The sequence below is a fragment of the Erinaceus europaeus genome, chromosome 2, assembly GCF_950295315.1.
Source record: "Erinaceus europaeus chromosome 2, mEriEur2.1, whole genome shotgun sequence".
NCBI classification, from domain to species: domain Eukaryota; kingdom Metazoa; phylum Chordata; class Mammalia; order Eulipotyphla; family Erinaceidae; genus Erinaceus; species Erinaceus europaeus.
In genome coordinates, this window is record NC_080163.1 from 183,277,489 (window position 1) to 183,292,591 (window position 15,103).

Here is a 15,103-nt window from a genome sequence, read left to right on the forward strand (position 1 = left end):
TGCACATGGCACAAAGAGCAAGGACCAGCTAACCAATACAGGTTTTAGTCCATGGCTCCACACTTGCAGGCAGGTCACTTCACAGGTAGTGAAGCAGGTCTGCAGGTGTCAATCTTTTTCTCCCCTTCTCTCTATTCACCACCTCTCTGCATTTCTCTCTATTCTATCCAACAATGACACCAGCAATAACAACAACAATAATAACAGCAGTAAACAGCAAAGGAAACAAAAGGGAAAACATAGCCTCCCAGAGCCGTGGACTCATAGTGCAGGCACTGTGGACTCATAGTGCAGGCACCACGCCCTAGCAATAACCCCAGAGGAAAAAAATGGAATATTTAAATAAGACCTTTTGCTCAGAAGGTGTCTTTAACAATTAAGACAAAGACTTTTATCCTTTGGTCTGTAAAACCAGTCTCAACCCCAGGACCACCATTTTCTTTAGCTGAGCAGTGTTCTGGTGTCTCTCTGTGTGCTTTTCTCACTGGGTCTGTGTCAAGAGAAGAAAAGGAAGAGAATACTCGGGACAAATACGGGAGCCCTTTGGTTGGCTCTTTTCTCCTGTAAAGTGCATTCTGCTCCGTGTCCACAAGGTGGCGACATAACTCAGCAGGGCCCCTGCTGTGTGTGGGGGCCTTGCTGCCACTGGAATAAATAAATAACTCTTGGTGTGGCCTAATTGTTCATTTGGGCAGGGTGTTTGCAGTCTGCTCACAGGCTGTGTTCTCGGAGGCTTGCTACCCAGGGGCTAGAGAGAGGCAGGAGACAGGCTCCACTGGGCAGAGCACTGACTTGCGTGGCTGAGGAACCAGGGATTCCCTGGCCTGGTGGGGTGGCCACAGAGATAGGAGGGTCCTGGAGCTCTGCCTTTGCTCCCCCTGTGTCTGTGCCATGGGTCAGTCCTTTTCTCTTCCCTGCACTGCTCCAGCCCACTTCCAGGAAAAAAGCAATTTGAGCACCTGTGCTGGGGTGCTGGGCAGTGATGAACCTGCTGGAGTTCCCAGACTTCCATGCACATGGACCAGGATTAGAGCCCCGTTCCCCACACACAGGATGAAGAGTAGTGAGGCAGGTCTGTGGTGGTTTCTTACCCTTGGCATAGAAAGGGAGGGGGAGCAAAGGCTGATCTCCAGCACCCTTCTGTCTGTGAGGCCACCCCATCAGGCCAGGAATCTTGGCACCTAAGTCATGCAAGCCCAGCAATGACCCTGCTGTGTTAGGTCTCCACCTTGTGGACACGGAGCAGAATGCACCTTATGGAGACTAGCCAGCCAAAGCGCACCATATTTCTCCTAATATTCTCTTCATTTTCTTTCTTGCTTTTTGTCCTCCAAGGTTATTACTGGGCCTCAGTGCCTGTGCTAAGAATCCACTGCTCATGGAGGCTATTTTTTCCTTTTGTTGTATCTTTGTTGTTGTTATTATTGTTGTTAATTGCTATTGCTATTACTGGATAGGACTTAGAGAAATGGAAAGAGGAGGGGAAGACAGAGAGAGAGATAAAGACAGATACCTGCAGGTCTGCTTCACTGCTTGAGAAGTGATCCCCTATGCAGGTGGGTAACTGGGGGCTCACACTGGGTTCCTTACACCATTCCTTGTGCTTTGTGCCAAGTTTGCTAGCCCGCCATCCAACCAACTGCCTGCCCCCTTTAATTTTCTGTCCCTGACATTGATCCATGGAGAAAAGCACAAAGAGAAACACCAGGACACTGCTCAGCTCAAGCTCATGGTGGTGGTGTGGATTGAAACTGGGTTCTTGAAACCCCAGGCATGAAAGTCTTTGGCAGAACTCCTAAGATAGCTCACAAGCCTATGGTCTTCTTATTTTTAAAAATTTTTTTAATTATCTTTATTTATTGGATATAAACAGCCAGAAATTGAGAGTGAAGGAGGAGACAGAGAGACACCTGCAGCCCTGCTTCACCACTTGAAAAGCTTTCCCCCTGCAGTTGGGGGCCAGGGGCTTGAACCAGGGTCCTTTTGCACTGTAACATGTCGCTCAACCAGCTGTGCCACCACCTGGCCCCGGTCTTCTTATTTTTAATATTTGTGTTTTATTGAATTATTATATTTAGTTACGGAGATTGATGATTATGATGCTAGTTAGTAAGCTGTCTTACAACCCAGTTCTTCATTTTAAAAAACTTAATTTTTTTACTCTATTTATTTATTTGTTGGATAGAGACAGCCAGAAATCGCGAGGAAGGGGTTGATACAGGGGGAGAGACACAGAGAGACACCTGCAGCCCTGCTTCACCACTCATGAGGCTTCCTCCCACAGGTGGAGGTGACTGGGGCCTTGAATCTGGTTCTTGCACTGTAACAAGTACACTGAACCAGGTGGGCCACCACCCGCTACCTATGATCCCTTTATTTGACTTTTTTATTTTACGTCTGGAACTGTGGATTCTGTGTGCTGGCACAGAGCTTCAACAATCAACCTAGTGTTAACGAAAGTAGAAAAGGGGGTTTGGGGGTAGAGACAAATGGTGATGCAAAGACACTCTCATGCCTGAAGCTCTGAAGTCCCAGGTTCAATGCCCTGCACCACCATAAGCCAGAGGTGTTCAGTGCTCTATTAGAAACACACACACACACACACACACACACACACACACACACACACTCACAAGTGAAAAAATGTCCCGACTAGAAGAAAGTTAACAAAGACAGAAAGACATAGACAGTGGGGGGAGCACACATGTAGTAACCCTCACAGTTGCTGCTGGGGATGGAAGTGGTAGCATGAAGGGCAAGGCGGGTGCTTGTCATCAGAGCAGCCCTCAGAAACTGCACCAAAGTTTCCAAGCTGTGCACAGTGCCTAGGGGTCAGGGTGGAGTCTGATATGTGATATGCAGGTGGATTCAAGTTATTGTCTGGGGAGATGAAGTTATGGCTGAAAAAAGGACCAGAAAGCTTGATCAGGAAAGACAGTAGCTCCCTAATATGGGAAAGGGGTATAAATATTGTTGGTTGTAAACCCCATCGATTTGATCTGATCTGGGGCCCATATTCAGCTTAGGAGTCTATGTGACCTCTGCTTCCCTATAGCACTGAGCTCACATTCTGTGATCATGAGTAGGAACGTTCCAAGCTGTTCTATCTAACAATGATGTCAGTAGTACAACAATAATAATAACAATAAACAACAAGGGAAACAAAAGGGAATAAATAGGCTCCAGGAGAAGTAGATTCATAGTGCAGGCACTGAGCCCCAGAAATAACCCTGGAGAAAAAAAATTGAATTAGACCTTGTGCTCAGAAGCTATTTTAGGTGTTAAGCCAAAGACTTTTTTCTCTTGGTTTCAAGAAACCAGTCTCAACTCCAGGGTCCCCCATTTTCTTCAGTTGAGCAGTGTTCTGGTGTTTCTCTGTGTGCTTTTCTCACTGGGTCTGTGTCAAGAGAAGAAAAGGAAGAGAATACTCGGGAGAAATACAGGAGCATTTGGTTGGCTCTTTTCTCCTGTCAGGTGCATTCTGCTCTGTGTCCACAAGGTGGCGACATAACTCAGCAGGGCCCCTGCTGTGCTGGTGGTCTTGCTGCCACTGGAATAAGTAAATGACTCTTTGTCTGGCCTGATTGTTCATTTGGGCAGGGTGTTTGTAGTCTGCTCACAGGCTGTGTTCTTGGAAGCTTACTACCCAGGCACTAGAGAGAGGCAGGAGACAGGCTTCACTGGGCAGAGCACCAGAGTTGCCTGGCTGAGGAACCAGGTTCCCTGGCCTTTGCGGTGGCCACAGAGACAAAAGAGTCCTGGAGCTCTGCCTTTGCTCCCCCTCTGTCTGTGCCATGGGTCAGTCCCTTTCTTATCCTTAAGTGCTCCAACCCTCTACCAGGAAAAAAGCAATTTGAGCACCTATGCTGGGGTGCTGGGCAGTGATGAACCCACTGGAGTTCCCAGACTTCCAGCACATGGACCAGGATTGGAGCTCTGTTCCCCACCTGCAGGGTGAGGAGAGATGAGGCAGGTCTGTGGGGGTGTCTTACCCATGGCACACAAAGGGGGTGGGAAGCAATGGCAGATCTCTAGGCCCCTTCTGTCTGGGAGGCCATCTCACCAGGTCAGGAATCCTGGCAGCTCTCATGCCAGCCCAGTAATGACCCTGCTGTGTTGGGTCTTCACCTTGTGGACACTGAGCAGAATGCACCTTATGTGAGAATAGCCAGCCAAAGTGGTCCCGTATTTCTCCTAATATTCTCTTCATTTTCGTTCTTTCTTACTCATTTTTTTATTAGTTTTTGGATTCCAGGGTTACTGCAGGGGTTCTCTGTCTGCACCACGAATCCACTGATCCTAGAGACTATTTTTCCTTTTGTTGCCCTTGTTATCATTGTTATTATTGTTATTGCTGTTGTTGTTGGATAGGGCAGAGAGGAGAGGAAGACTGAGAGGGCGAGAGAGTGTAGACAGCTGCGGATCTGCCTCACGGCTTGTGAAGTGACACTCCCGCAGGTGGGGAGCCGGGCTCTTGAACCGGGATCCTTATGCTGGTTCTCATGTTTTGCACCATGTGCACTTAGCCCGCTGAGCTACCGCCTGCCCCCCTCTCCATTTTCTATTCGTGACATTGATCCAGGGAGAAAAACACAAAGAGAAACACCAGGACACTGCTCAGCTCAAGCTCTGGTGGTCGTGTGGATTGAAACTGGGTTCTTGAAGCCACAGGCATGAAAGTCTTTGCCAGAACTCCTAAGATAGCGCACAAGCCTATGGCCTTGTTATTTTTAATATTTGTGTTTTATGGAATTATTACATTTAGTTATGGGGAGAGATGATTATGATGCTAGTTACTAAGCTGTCGTATACCCAGTTATTCATTTTAAAATACTAAAAACTTTTTTTTTTTTTTACTATATCTATTTGTTGGATAGAGACAGCCTGAAATTGTCAGGAAGGGGTTGGTTGATACAGAGGGAGAGAGAGACAGCAGCCCTCCTTCACCACTCATGGGGCTTTGTCTTGTTAATATATTTTTAAATTTTTTTTAAAAAGATGTTGCTTGTTTATGAGAAAGATAGGAGGAGAGAGAAAGAACCAGACATCATTCTGGCATGTGTGCCGTCAGGGATCGAACACGGGACTTCATGCTTGAGAGTTCAAAGTCCTGTCACTGTGCCACCTCCAGGACCACGATCTTATCAATATTTTGAGTAAAGAAAGATAGGTTTAAAAATAGCAAGATGATACTTATTAGGCAGTCACTTCCACAGAAGCTCTCCTTTTAAATTTATTATTTTGTCATATTTTGTTGTTATGTTTTATAAGGAGAGTTAGAAATATAGAGAGAAACATACAGAGAGTGGCTAAAAACAGTTGTGGGGGGCAGGATGTTTCTTCCCCTACACCAGACAGCCTTTCTAATTCCCCCTGAAGTAGATTTTTTATTAGCTCTCACTTAGTCAGTCAGTACAGTTTTAAGCAAATTTAGTGTCGTGTGTGTGTGTCTCTCTCTCTGTGTCTGTGTGTGTGCACACGCATGTGATACGTGCTTACCTGAGACTTCCTTTCCTAAGGACAAAGCCATGATTTTAATCCAGAGTCGAGGGCAGGCCAGTGAAATAACTGACTTGGACAGTGTGCTGCTCTTCAGGGCTATGGTCTCTTTGATTCTCTCTCTCTCTCTCTCTCTCTCTCTCTCTCTCTCTCTCCCTCTCTCTCCCTTCTTCCCTCCCTCCTCCTCTGTCTCTATAAAAGAAAAGCATAGTATCACCAAATCACTCCTTTCAAACGTCCATTTGTGGGCTGGCAAAATAGCTCCCCCGATAGTGCACTTATTGCACTGAAGAGAGGCAACTTGCAGGACTGTGTTCCTAGTGAAATGTGAGACAGAACAACGTGGAAGTGGAAGTGGAAGGAGCATTCAGACGTCCTTGAGAGTGCTGGAGTCTGTGTGCAGACTCACTGGTCAGCGTGTTCGGAGTGTGGCGGTAGGGGCTTCCACCAGGAGTTGTTTTCTGCAACAGCGACTGAAGGTAGTGAAGTGAGCGCCACCCTCAGGGCTTCTCTCTCTTTTTAATTAGAAACAACTAGGCTGTGAGGTTCAGAGGGCGTCGCTCCACACCACACCCTCCACCAGAGTTCTTTGTTCCCAGCCTCACACCTCCCAAAGATAACCACCAGTGTTTTCCCAAGTCCCAGAAACAGTTTTCTTTCTTTCTTTCTTTCTTTCTTTCTTTCTTTCTTTCTTTCTTTCTTTCTTTCTTTCTTTCTTTTTTCTTTGTTTGAAAGTTTGTGTGTATAAAGCTTTCTAGATTCCACATATGAGTGAAACCATGTGGTGTTGTTCTTTATCTCTTTGCTCATCTGATAAGCATGATCACCTCCAGTTCCAATCATCTTGTCTGAAAGGTCACAACATCCTCCTTTCTGACTGCTGAGTAATATAATATTCAGTGCAATATATGTCACACGGTATCTTTAGACTGTCATCTGTCAGTGGGCTTTGAGGCTGCTTCCACTCTTTGGCCACTGTGAATAATGCTTCTATGAATATGGGGTCTCATATATGCCTTTTCTTTCTTTCTTTCTTTCTTTCTTTCTTTCCTTTTTTTTTTTAGCACTGATCATCTCTTGTTCATGGTGTTGCAGGGGATTGAACCTAGGACCTTAGATCCTCAGGCTTGACAGTCTGTTTGCATAACCATTATGCTGTCCACCCCTACCCACATATGTCCTTTTGGGTAAGCATTTGTGTTTCCTTTGAGTAAATACCTGAGAGTGGTATTGCCCAGTCATGTGATTTCATTTTTATGTAAAGGTGCTCCACGTCACCTTCCATGAGGCTGACCAGTTTGCCTACCCAGCAGCAGCACGGAAGAGTCCCTTTTCTCTAGGACCTCTCCACCACCTGCTCTGTTGTTTCCTGTGCTGTTGGTGTAGGCGATTCTCTCAGGTGGCAGGTGGAATCTCAGTGTGGTTTTTTTAGTTTATTTTAATTTTTATTTATTTCTTGGACTAGGCATCCAGAAATCAAGAAGGAAGGGGGTGATAGAGAGGGAAAGAGACAAAGTGACACCTGCAACGCTGCTTCCCCATTTGCAAAGCTTCCCCCCTGCAGGTAGGGACAAGGGGTTCAAACCCAGATCCTTGCACATTATAACATGTGCACTCAACCAGGTGCACCAACACTGGCCTCCTCTGTAACTTTTTTTTGAAATAATTTTTATTTATAAAAAGGAAACACTTGACAAAAACCATAAGCTAAGAGGGGCACAACTCCACACAATTCCCACCACCAGAACTCCGTATCCCATCCCCTCCCCTGACAACTTTCCTATTCTTTATCCCTCTGGGAGTATGGACCCAGGGTCATTGTCGGATGCAGAAGGTGGAAGGTCTGGCTTCTGTAATTGCTTCCCCGCTGAACATGGGCATTGGCAGGTTGATTCATAGTCCCAGTCTGCCTCTCTCTTTCCCTGGTGGGTTGGGGCTTTGGGGAAGCGGAGCTCCAGGACACATTGGTGGGGTTGTCTGCCCAGGGAAGTCCGGTTGGCATCATGGTAGCATCTGGAACCTGGTGGCTGAAAGAAGAGTTAACATATAAAGCCAAACAAATTGTTGACTATCATGAATCCAAAGGCTGGAATAGTGGAGATGAAGATTTGGAGGGTCTCTGTTTGCAGATAGTTTGTAGGCCTATTTTAGTTGTATTCCAAAGGGCCCATGACTAGTGTTTTTTTTTTTTTTTTGTGAGTCTGACATGTGACATGCAGGTGGACCCAAGTTACTGTCTGGGGAGGTGATATCATGGCTTGGAAAAAGTACCAGAAAGCTGGATCAGGGAAGAAAGTAGCTCCCAAATATGGGAAAGGTGCATAAATATTGTTGACTGTAAACATCATCAGTTTGATCTGATCCGGAGCCCATATTCAGTTTAGGAGCCTATGTGACCTCTGCTTCCCTGTAGGTCTGAGCTCGCATTCGGAACGTTCCAAGCTGTCCTATCTAACAATGATGTCAGCAATAACAACAATAACAACAACAACAAAAAACAACAAGGGAAACAAAAAGGAAAAAATGGGCTCCAGGAGCAGTAGATTCATAGTGCAGGCACTGAGCCTCAGCAATAACCCTGGAGAAAAAAATATTTGAATAAGACCTTGTGCTCAGAAGCTATCTTAGGAGTTAAGCCAAAGACATTTTATCCCTTTGGTCTCAGGAACCCAGTCTAAACCCCAGGGCCACCATTTTATTTAGCTGAGCAGTATTCTGGTGTCTCTCTGTGTGCTTTTCTCACTGGGTCTGTGTCAAGAGAAGAAAAGGAAGAGAATACTCGGGACAAATACGGGAGCCCTTTGGTTGGCTCTTTTCTCCTGTAAGATGCATTCTGCTCCATGTCCACAAGGTGGCGACATAACTCAGCAGGGCCCCAACTTTGCGTGGGGGCTTTGCTGTCACTGGAATAAATGCCTTTTGGTGTGGCCTAATTGTTCATTTGGGCAGGGTGTTTGCAGTCTGCTCACAGGCTGTGTTCTTGGAAGCTTGCTACCCAGGGGCCAGAGAGAGGCAGGAGACAGGCTCCACTGGGCAGAGCACCAGAGTTGCCTGGCTGAGGAACCAGTTTCCCTGGCCTGGTGGGGTGGCCACAGAGACAGAAGGGTCCTGGAGCTCTGCCTTTGCTCCCCCTGTGTCTGTGCCATGGGTCAGTCCCTTTCTCTTCCCTGCACTGCTCCAACCCCCTACCAGGAAAAAAGCAATTTGAGCACCTGTGCTGGGGTGCTGGGAAGTGATGCACCTGCTTGAGTTCCCAGACTTCTGTGCACAAGGACCAGGCTTGGATCCCTGACCCCCACCTGCAGGGTGAGGAGAGGTGAGGCAGGTCTGTGGGGTTTTTTTACTCATGGCACAGAAGGGGGAGGGGGAAGCAATGGCCGATCTCCAGGACCCTTCTGTCTGTGAGGCCTCCCCACCAGGCCAGAAATCCTGGCACCTGTCATGCAAGCCCAGCAATGACCCTGCTGTGTTAGGTCTCCACCTTGTGGACACGGAGCAGAATGCACCTTATGGGAGAGTTGCCAGCCAGAGCGCTCCCGTATTTCTCTTAATATTATCTTCATTTTCTTTCTTCCTTACTCATTTTTTATTTATTTATTTAAAAAAAATTTTAAACTTTATTTATTTTCCCTTTTGTTGCCTTTTTGTTGTTGCTGTTGTTGCAGTTATTATTGTTGTTATTGATGTCGTCCTTGTTGGATAGGACAGAGAGAAATGGAGAGAGGAAGGGATGACAGAGATGGGGAGCGAGAGATAGACACCTGCAGACCTGCTTCACCGCCTGTGAAGGGACTCCCCTGCAGGTGGGGAGCCAACGGCTTGAAGCGGGATCCTTATGCTGGTCCTTGCGCTTTGCGCCACATGCGCTTAACCTGTTGCGCTACCGCCTGACTCCCTCATTTTTTATTTTTAGTTTTTGGATTCCAGGGTTATTGCAGGGGCTCACTTCCTGTGCTACGAATCCATAAATATAGCTCCTAGTAGGTATATTTTTCCTTTTGTTGTCCTTGTTATCATTGTTATTATTATTGTTATTGCTGTTGTTGTTGGATAGGGCAGAGAGAAATTGAGAGAGAAGAGGAAAGAAGACTGAGAGGGCGAGAGAGGATAGACGGCTGCAGATCTGCTTCACGGCTGGTGAAGCGACTTCCCCCCCCCCCCGCAGGTGGGGAACTGGGCTCTTGAACCAGGATCCTTGTACTGGTTCTCGTGTTTTGCACCATGTACTCTTAGCCCGCTGAGCTACCGCCTGCCCCCCTCTTTTCATTTTCTATTCGTGACATTGATTCAGGGAGAAAAGCACAAAGAGAAACACCAGAACACTGCTCAGCTCAAGCTCATGGTGGTGGTGTGGATTGAAACTGGGTTCTTGAAGCCACAGCCATGAAAGTCTCTGGCAGAACTCCTAAGATAGCTCACAAACCTATGGCCTTGTTATTTTTAATATTTGTGTTTTATTGAATTAATATATTTAGTTATGGGGAGAGATGATTATGATGCTAGTTACTAAGCTGTCATTATTCATTTAAAAATATCAAAATGAATTATTCAGTTTAATATTCATTTTAAATTACTAAATTATTCATTTTAAAATACCCAGTTATTCATTTTAAAATACTAAAAACTTTTTTTACTATGTCTATTTGTTGGAACGAGACAGCCAGAAATTGCAGGAAGGGGTTGTTCCATACAGAGGGAGAGAGACAGAGAGACACCTGCACCCCTGCTTCACCACTCATGAGGCTTTATTTTGTTAATATATATTTTAAAATTTTTAAAAGATTTTATTTATGAGAAAGATAGGAGGAGAGAGAAAGAACCAGACATCATTCTGGCATGTGTGCTTTCAGGGATCGAACTCGAGTCCTCATGCTTGAGAGTCCAAAGTCCTATCACTGCACCACCTCCCGGACCATTATCTTGTTAATATTTTGAGTAATGAAAAATAGGTTTAAAAATAGCAAGATGACACTTAGGCAGTCACTTCCACAAAATCTCTCCTTTTAAATTTATTATTTTGTCATATTTTATTTCATTGTTATGTTTTATAAGGAGAGTTAGAAATACAGAAACATATATAGTATAGAGAGAAACAAATATAGAGAGAAACATATAGAGAGCTCTGCCTTTGCTCCCCCTCTGTCTGTGCCATGGGTCACTCCCTTTCTCTTCCCTGCACTGCTCCAGCCCCCTACCAGGAAAAAAGCAATTTGAGCACCTGTGCTGGGGTGCTGGGCAGTGATGAACCCGCTGGAGTTCCCAGACTTCCATGCACATGGACCAGGCTTGGAGCCCCGTTCCCCACCTGCAGGGTGAGGAGAGGTGAGGCAGGTCTGTGGGGGTTTCTTACCCATGGCACAGAAAGGGGGGAAGCAATGGCTAATCTCCAGGACTCTTTTGTCTGTGAAGCCACCCCACCAGGCCAGGAATCCTGGCTCCTAAATCATGCAAGCCCAGCAATGACCTTGCTGTGTTGTCTCCACCTTGTGGACACGGAGCAGAATGCACCTTATGGGAGAGTAGCCAGCCAAAGCGCTCCCGTATTTCTCCTAATATTATCTTCATTTACTTTCTTTCATACTCATTTTTTTATTTTTAGTTTTTGGATTCCAGGGTTATTGCAGGGGCTCTCTTCCTGTACCACAAATCCACTGCTCCTAGAAGCTATGTTTTTCCTTTTTTTGCCCATATCATTGTTATTATTATTGTTATTGCTGTTGTTGTTGTTGGATAGGGCAGAGAGAAATTAGGAGAGGAGGGGACGACTGAGAGGGCGAGATAGGATAGACAGCTGAAGATCTCGTTGGCCACTGTGAATAATGCTGCTATGAATATGGTTTCACACATATGCTTTTTCTTTTCTTTTTTTTTTTTTAGCACTGATCATCTCTGGTTCATGGTGGTGCAGGGGATTGAACCTAAGACCTTAGATTCTCAGGATTGACAGTCTGTTTGCATTACCATTACACTGTCTACCCCTACCCACATATGCCCCTTTGGGTGTTTGTGTATCTTTTGGGTAAATACCTGAGTGCTATTGCCTGGTCATGTGATTTCATTTTTATGTAAAGGTGCTCCATGCCACCTTCCATGAAGCTGACCAAGTTGCCTCCCCAGCAGCAGCACAGAAAAGTCTCTTTTTCTCCAGGACCTCTCCACCACCTGCTCGGCTGTTTCCTGTCGGTGTAGGCCATTCTCTCAGGTGGGAGGTGTTAAGATCTTGCAGTGTTTTGATGAATTTTCTATACATTTTAGAGTTTCTGGTCTAATGTCTAGCTCTTTGATCCATTTTGATCTGATTTTGGCGCATGATATGAAGTGATCTTGTTTTATTTTTCTGCATGTGTCTGTCCAGTTTCTCCAGCACCATTTGTTGAAGAGGCCTTTTTTTCTTTTTCTTTTTTTATTTAAGAAAGGAGACATTAACAAAACCGTAGGATAGGAGGGGTACAACTCCATACAATTCCCACCGCCCGATCTCCATCTCCCACCCCCTCCCCTGATAGCTTTCCCATCCTCTATCCCTGTGGGAGCATGGACCCAGGGTTGTTGTGGGTTGCAGAAGGTGGCAGGTCTGGCTTCTGTAATTGCTTCCCAGCTGAACATGGGTGTTGACTGGTCGGTCCATACTCCCAGTCTGCCTCTCTCTTTCCCTAATAGGGTGGGTCTCTGGGGAAGTGGAGCTCCAGGACACATTGATGGGGTCGTCAGTCCAGGGAAGTTTGGTTGGCATCGTGCTGGCATCGTGCTGGCATCCGGAACCTGGTGGCTGAAAGAGAGTTAACATACGAAGCCAAACAAATTGTTGAACAGAGGCCTTATTTTTCTAAGTTGTTGAATTTCCAATAAAAACTTTATTGGGATGCCACCACTTTTTTAGCTGTTCTAATGTCATTGGATGTCCAGGACCAGGAGCAACCCTGCTCTAGGAGAGACCCTTTATAGGAAGATCGTCTATGAGCCCAAATTCAGGGAGCAGTGACTTCTGGGGGTGAGTGAAGGGGTTTCCAGCCTAGTACCAGGTACTGGCCCCGCCCCATGACTGTAGGCCCCGCCCCTCACGAGCACGGGGGGGGGGGGTCGTCTCGCCCCGGCCACGCCCACTTCCAGGTAGTTGTTGTTCCGGCAGCCGCAGACTGGGAGCTCCTGTCCTGAGCCCGCTCGGGGGGCGCCACAGGTTTGTGCTTGTGTCTCCTCTTGCTCCACCCGCAGCTCCGGTCACCTGCACGGCCGCTCTCATGTCCCTGGTGAGTCCTGGCTCGGCCTCCCCACTCCCCGCCCAGTGCCTGCCCTGCTGTCCCCTGGGCCTGTCCCCATGTGGCCCGGACGCTGTCCTGCAGCCCTGGAAAAAGATGGTCTCTAAGTAGTTGCCTGGGACAAGGTGGAGAACATGCCGCGCTGGTTACCGGGGACAGACTAGTGGACAGGGACGGACTAGTGGACAGAGTGCCCAGTTCTGTGCCCCAGCAGGGACCCTAAGCTGACACAGGCCGACTCCCACCCCTGGCTCAGGCCTGCAGGGCTTTCCGGCTCCTCGGTGGCCTCAGGCTCTCAGTCCCCACCGTCGCCTGGTCTCCCCACCAGGTAACATATATTTCAGGTGGAAGGAGACAGAGGCCTGTCACCCAGTGGGCATCTTACCTCCTCACAGGTCAGAAACCTGCTCTGTGCCCACCACTCCCTGGAGTTTTATTTCCTTGTCAGAAATAGTTTCTTTTTCTTTTCCTATTTTGTTCGATAGGATAGAGAGAAACTGAGTAGAGAGGAAGAGGAAGATAGATGCCTGCAGACCTGCTTCACAGCTCCTGAAGAGTCCTACTGAAGGTGGGAAGCAGGGTCTCGAACCCTCGTCCTCGCCCAGGTCCTTCCACACACCTTCTGTTTGCTTAACCGAGTGCGCCATTGCCTGGTCCCCCCGGAATAGTTTGTTGCTTTGTCAAGTCAGCATTCAAATGTTAAGTATCTTGACTGGTAGGATGTAGGCAAGTAGGCAGACAGGTATGTGCCGCTTACATACACAGATGTAGGGAATCTTTCAAAAAAGATTTGTGTGTGAGCGAGGGAGCACGAGCATGTGCATCACTCTGGACCATGTGGTGCCTGGCGTGGGACCTGGGTCTCCTGCTAGAGGGCCCGGCACTGTAGCCACTGTGCCGCCTCCTGAGCCACGTGGCCGTGAGGATCCGAGCGCACGGTTTGCACGGACGTTGGGGAGCTCTCAGCTGGGCCTCATGGGGGAAGTGATTAAGGTTTGCAAAGACCTTCAAACGAGTGAGCTGGATAGATTTCACCTGGAGGAGAAGCCGTGCTAATGAGAGAAGGGGAAGAAAACACTTAGATGCCAGAATGGGACAGACAGAAGACAGTCGAGGAAAAGGGAGGTGGCATCTCCACAAAGAACAATACAGTATGGGTCATTTCCTGCATCTTTGAAATATTTTGTAGCATAACAGAGATGGTGAAGCTGCGTGTGCGTGTGTGCGCGTGTGCATGAGTGTGTGTGTGTGCGTGCGCGTGCGCATGTGTGGTCAGCTATCATCAGTCTCTTGATGGCCTGGGATTTCCACGGGGCAACCCTGGTCTCAATTGGTTTCAAACTCTTCCCCCATCACCCAGAAAATTTGAGCAAGCACTCTGGATCATTGGGACACTTGAATACAGTTTGCTTTTGGCCCCTCATATGCTCCTGAATCCTTAAATCTCTCTCTTCAGAAAAGCTCTAAGATCTGTCTCTCGGCTGCATCCAAGACCCAGGTGCTAGCTGCCATGCCGGGTAGTCACAGAGCCGGTGCCGATCCTGCAGGGCCTGAGACCTGCTTCCTGCCCTGTTCCAGCCTGTCCTTCCGCCTCCGGAGCTGAAAATTAAAATAATTAATCACTGCGGTTGTGTTCACAGCAGACTTGTTGCCGAGAACTCAGGGAACAGCAGGGCTGGGATCTCCCTCACTTATATTCTCTCTGCTTCCTGCTGTGTCACTCAGCCCCTGTCCCCTCCTGCCACTCTCAGCAGTCTGGATGGCAGACAAGGCTGGAGTCAAGCTGCAGAGGACAGAGGACGCCCTGCAGACACTTGCAGTTCCTGCCTGAAAGACAAAGACCCACCTCAGGGAATCAGACCTGGAGAGGTTTAATGGTTCTGAGGGGCCTCCCTCCTTCTTCCCTGTCTTTAACAAGAGTTAATGAAAATAAAACACGTTGAAAATAAAACACATTGACAAAAGTAAACTGCTTCATGTTGTCAGTGCCATTCCTACAGCAGCTTGAACTGGAGACCAGGGACTCGAGGTAAGTGCACCTCCACAGGGCTACTGAGCCAGCTGCCACCCTCCGAGGCCATTTGAGCCTCCTCCAGGCTGCTGGGCCTAAGGCTCAAGCAAGTGTGAAAAAGTATCTGGGGGTGTGGGACCCGATCCTGAGACCTGGGACATGAGAGGCAAAAGCTATCTCAATGTTCCTATGGGGCCTCCCCCCACCCTCCTCAGATTTTTGCCCACAAGTGTCCTGCAGGACCCAACAAGCAGGAAAAACACTTGTCTCCTGGGGGGGATCCGATCCTGGGACCTGGGACATGAGAGGCGGGAGCGCTGAGCATGTTGCTATTGTC

General features: G+C 47.6%; 1 long non-coding RNA gene across 2 annotated transcripts in view; it reads left to right on the forward strand.

The window, feature by feature from the left end:
• Positions 1 to 14,701, forward strand: part of LOC132536795 (uncharacterized) — a 41,222-nt gene extending 26,521 nt beyond the window's left edge. For both annotated transcript variants that reach the window (XR_009548330.1, XR_009548329.1), the window contains 2 exons: positions 13,241 to 13,906; positions 14,212 to 14,701. This is a non-coding gene — a long non-coding RNA (uncharacterized LOC132536795). The remainder of the gene's footprint in view (positions 1 to 13,240; positions 13,907 to 14,211) is intronic.
• The last annotated feature ends 402 nt before the right edge of the window (positions 14,702 to 15,103 follow it).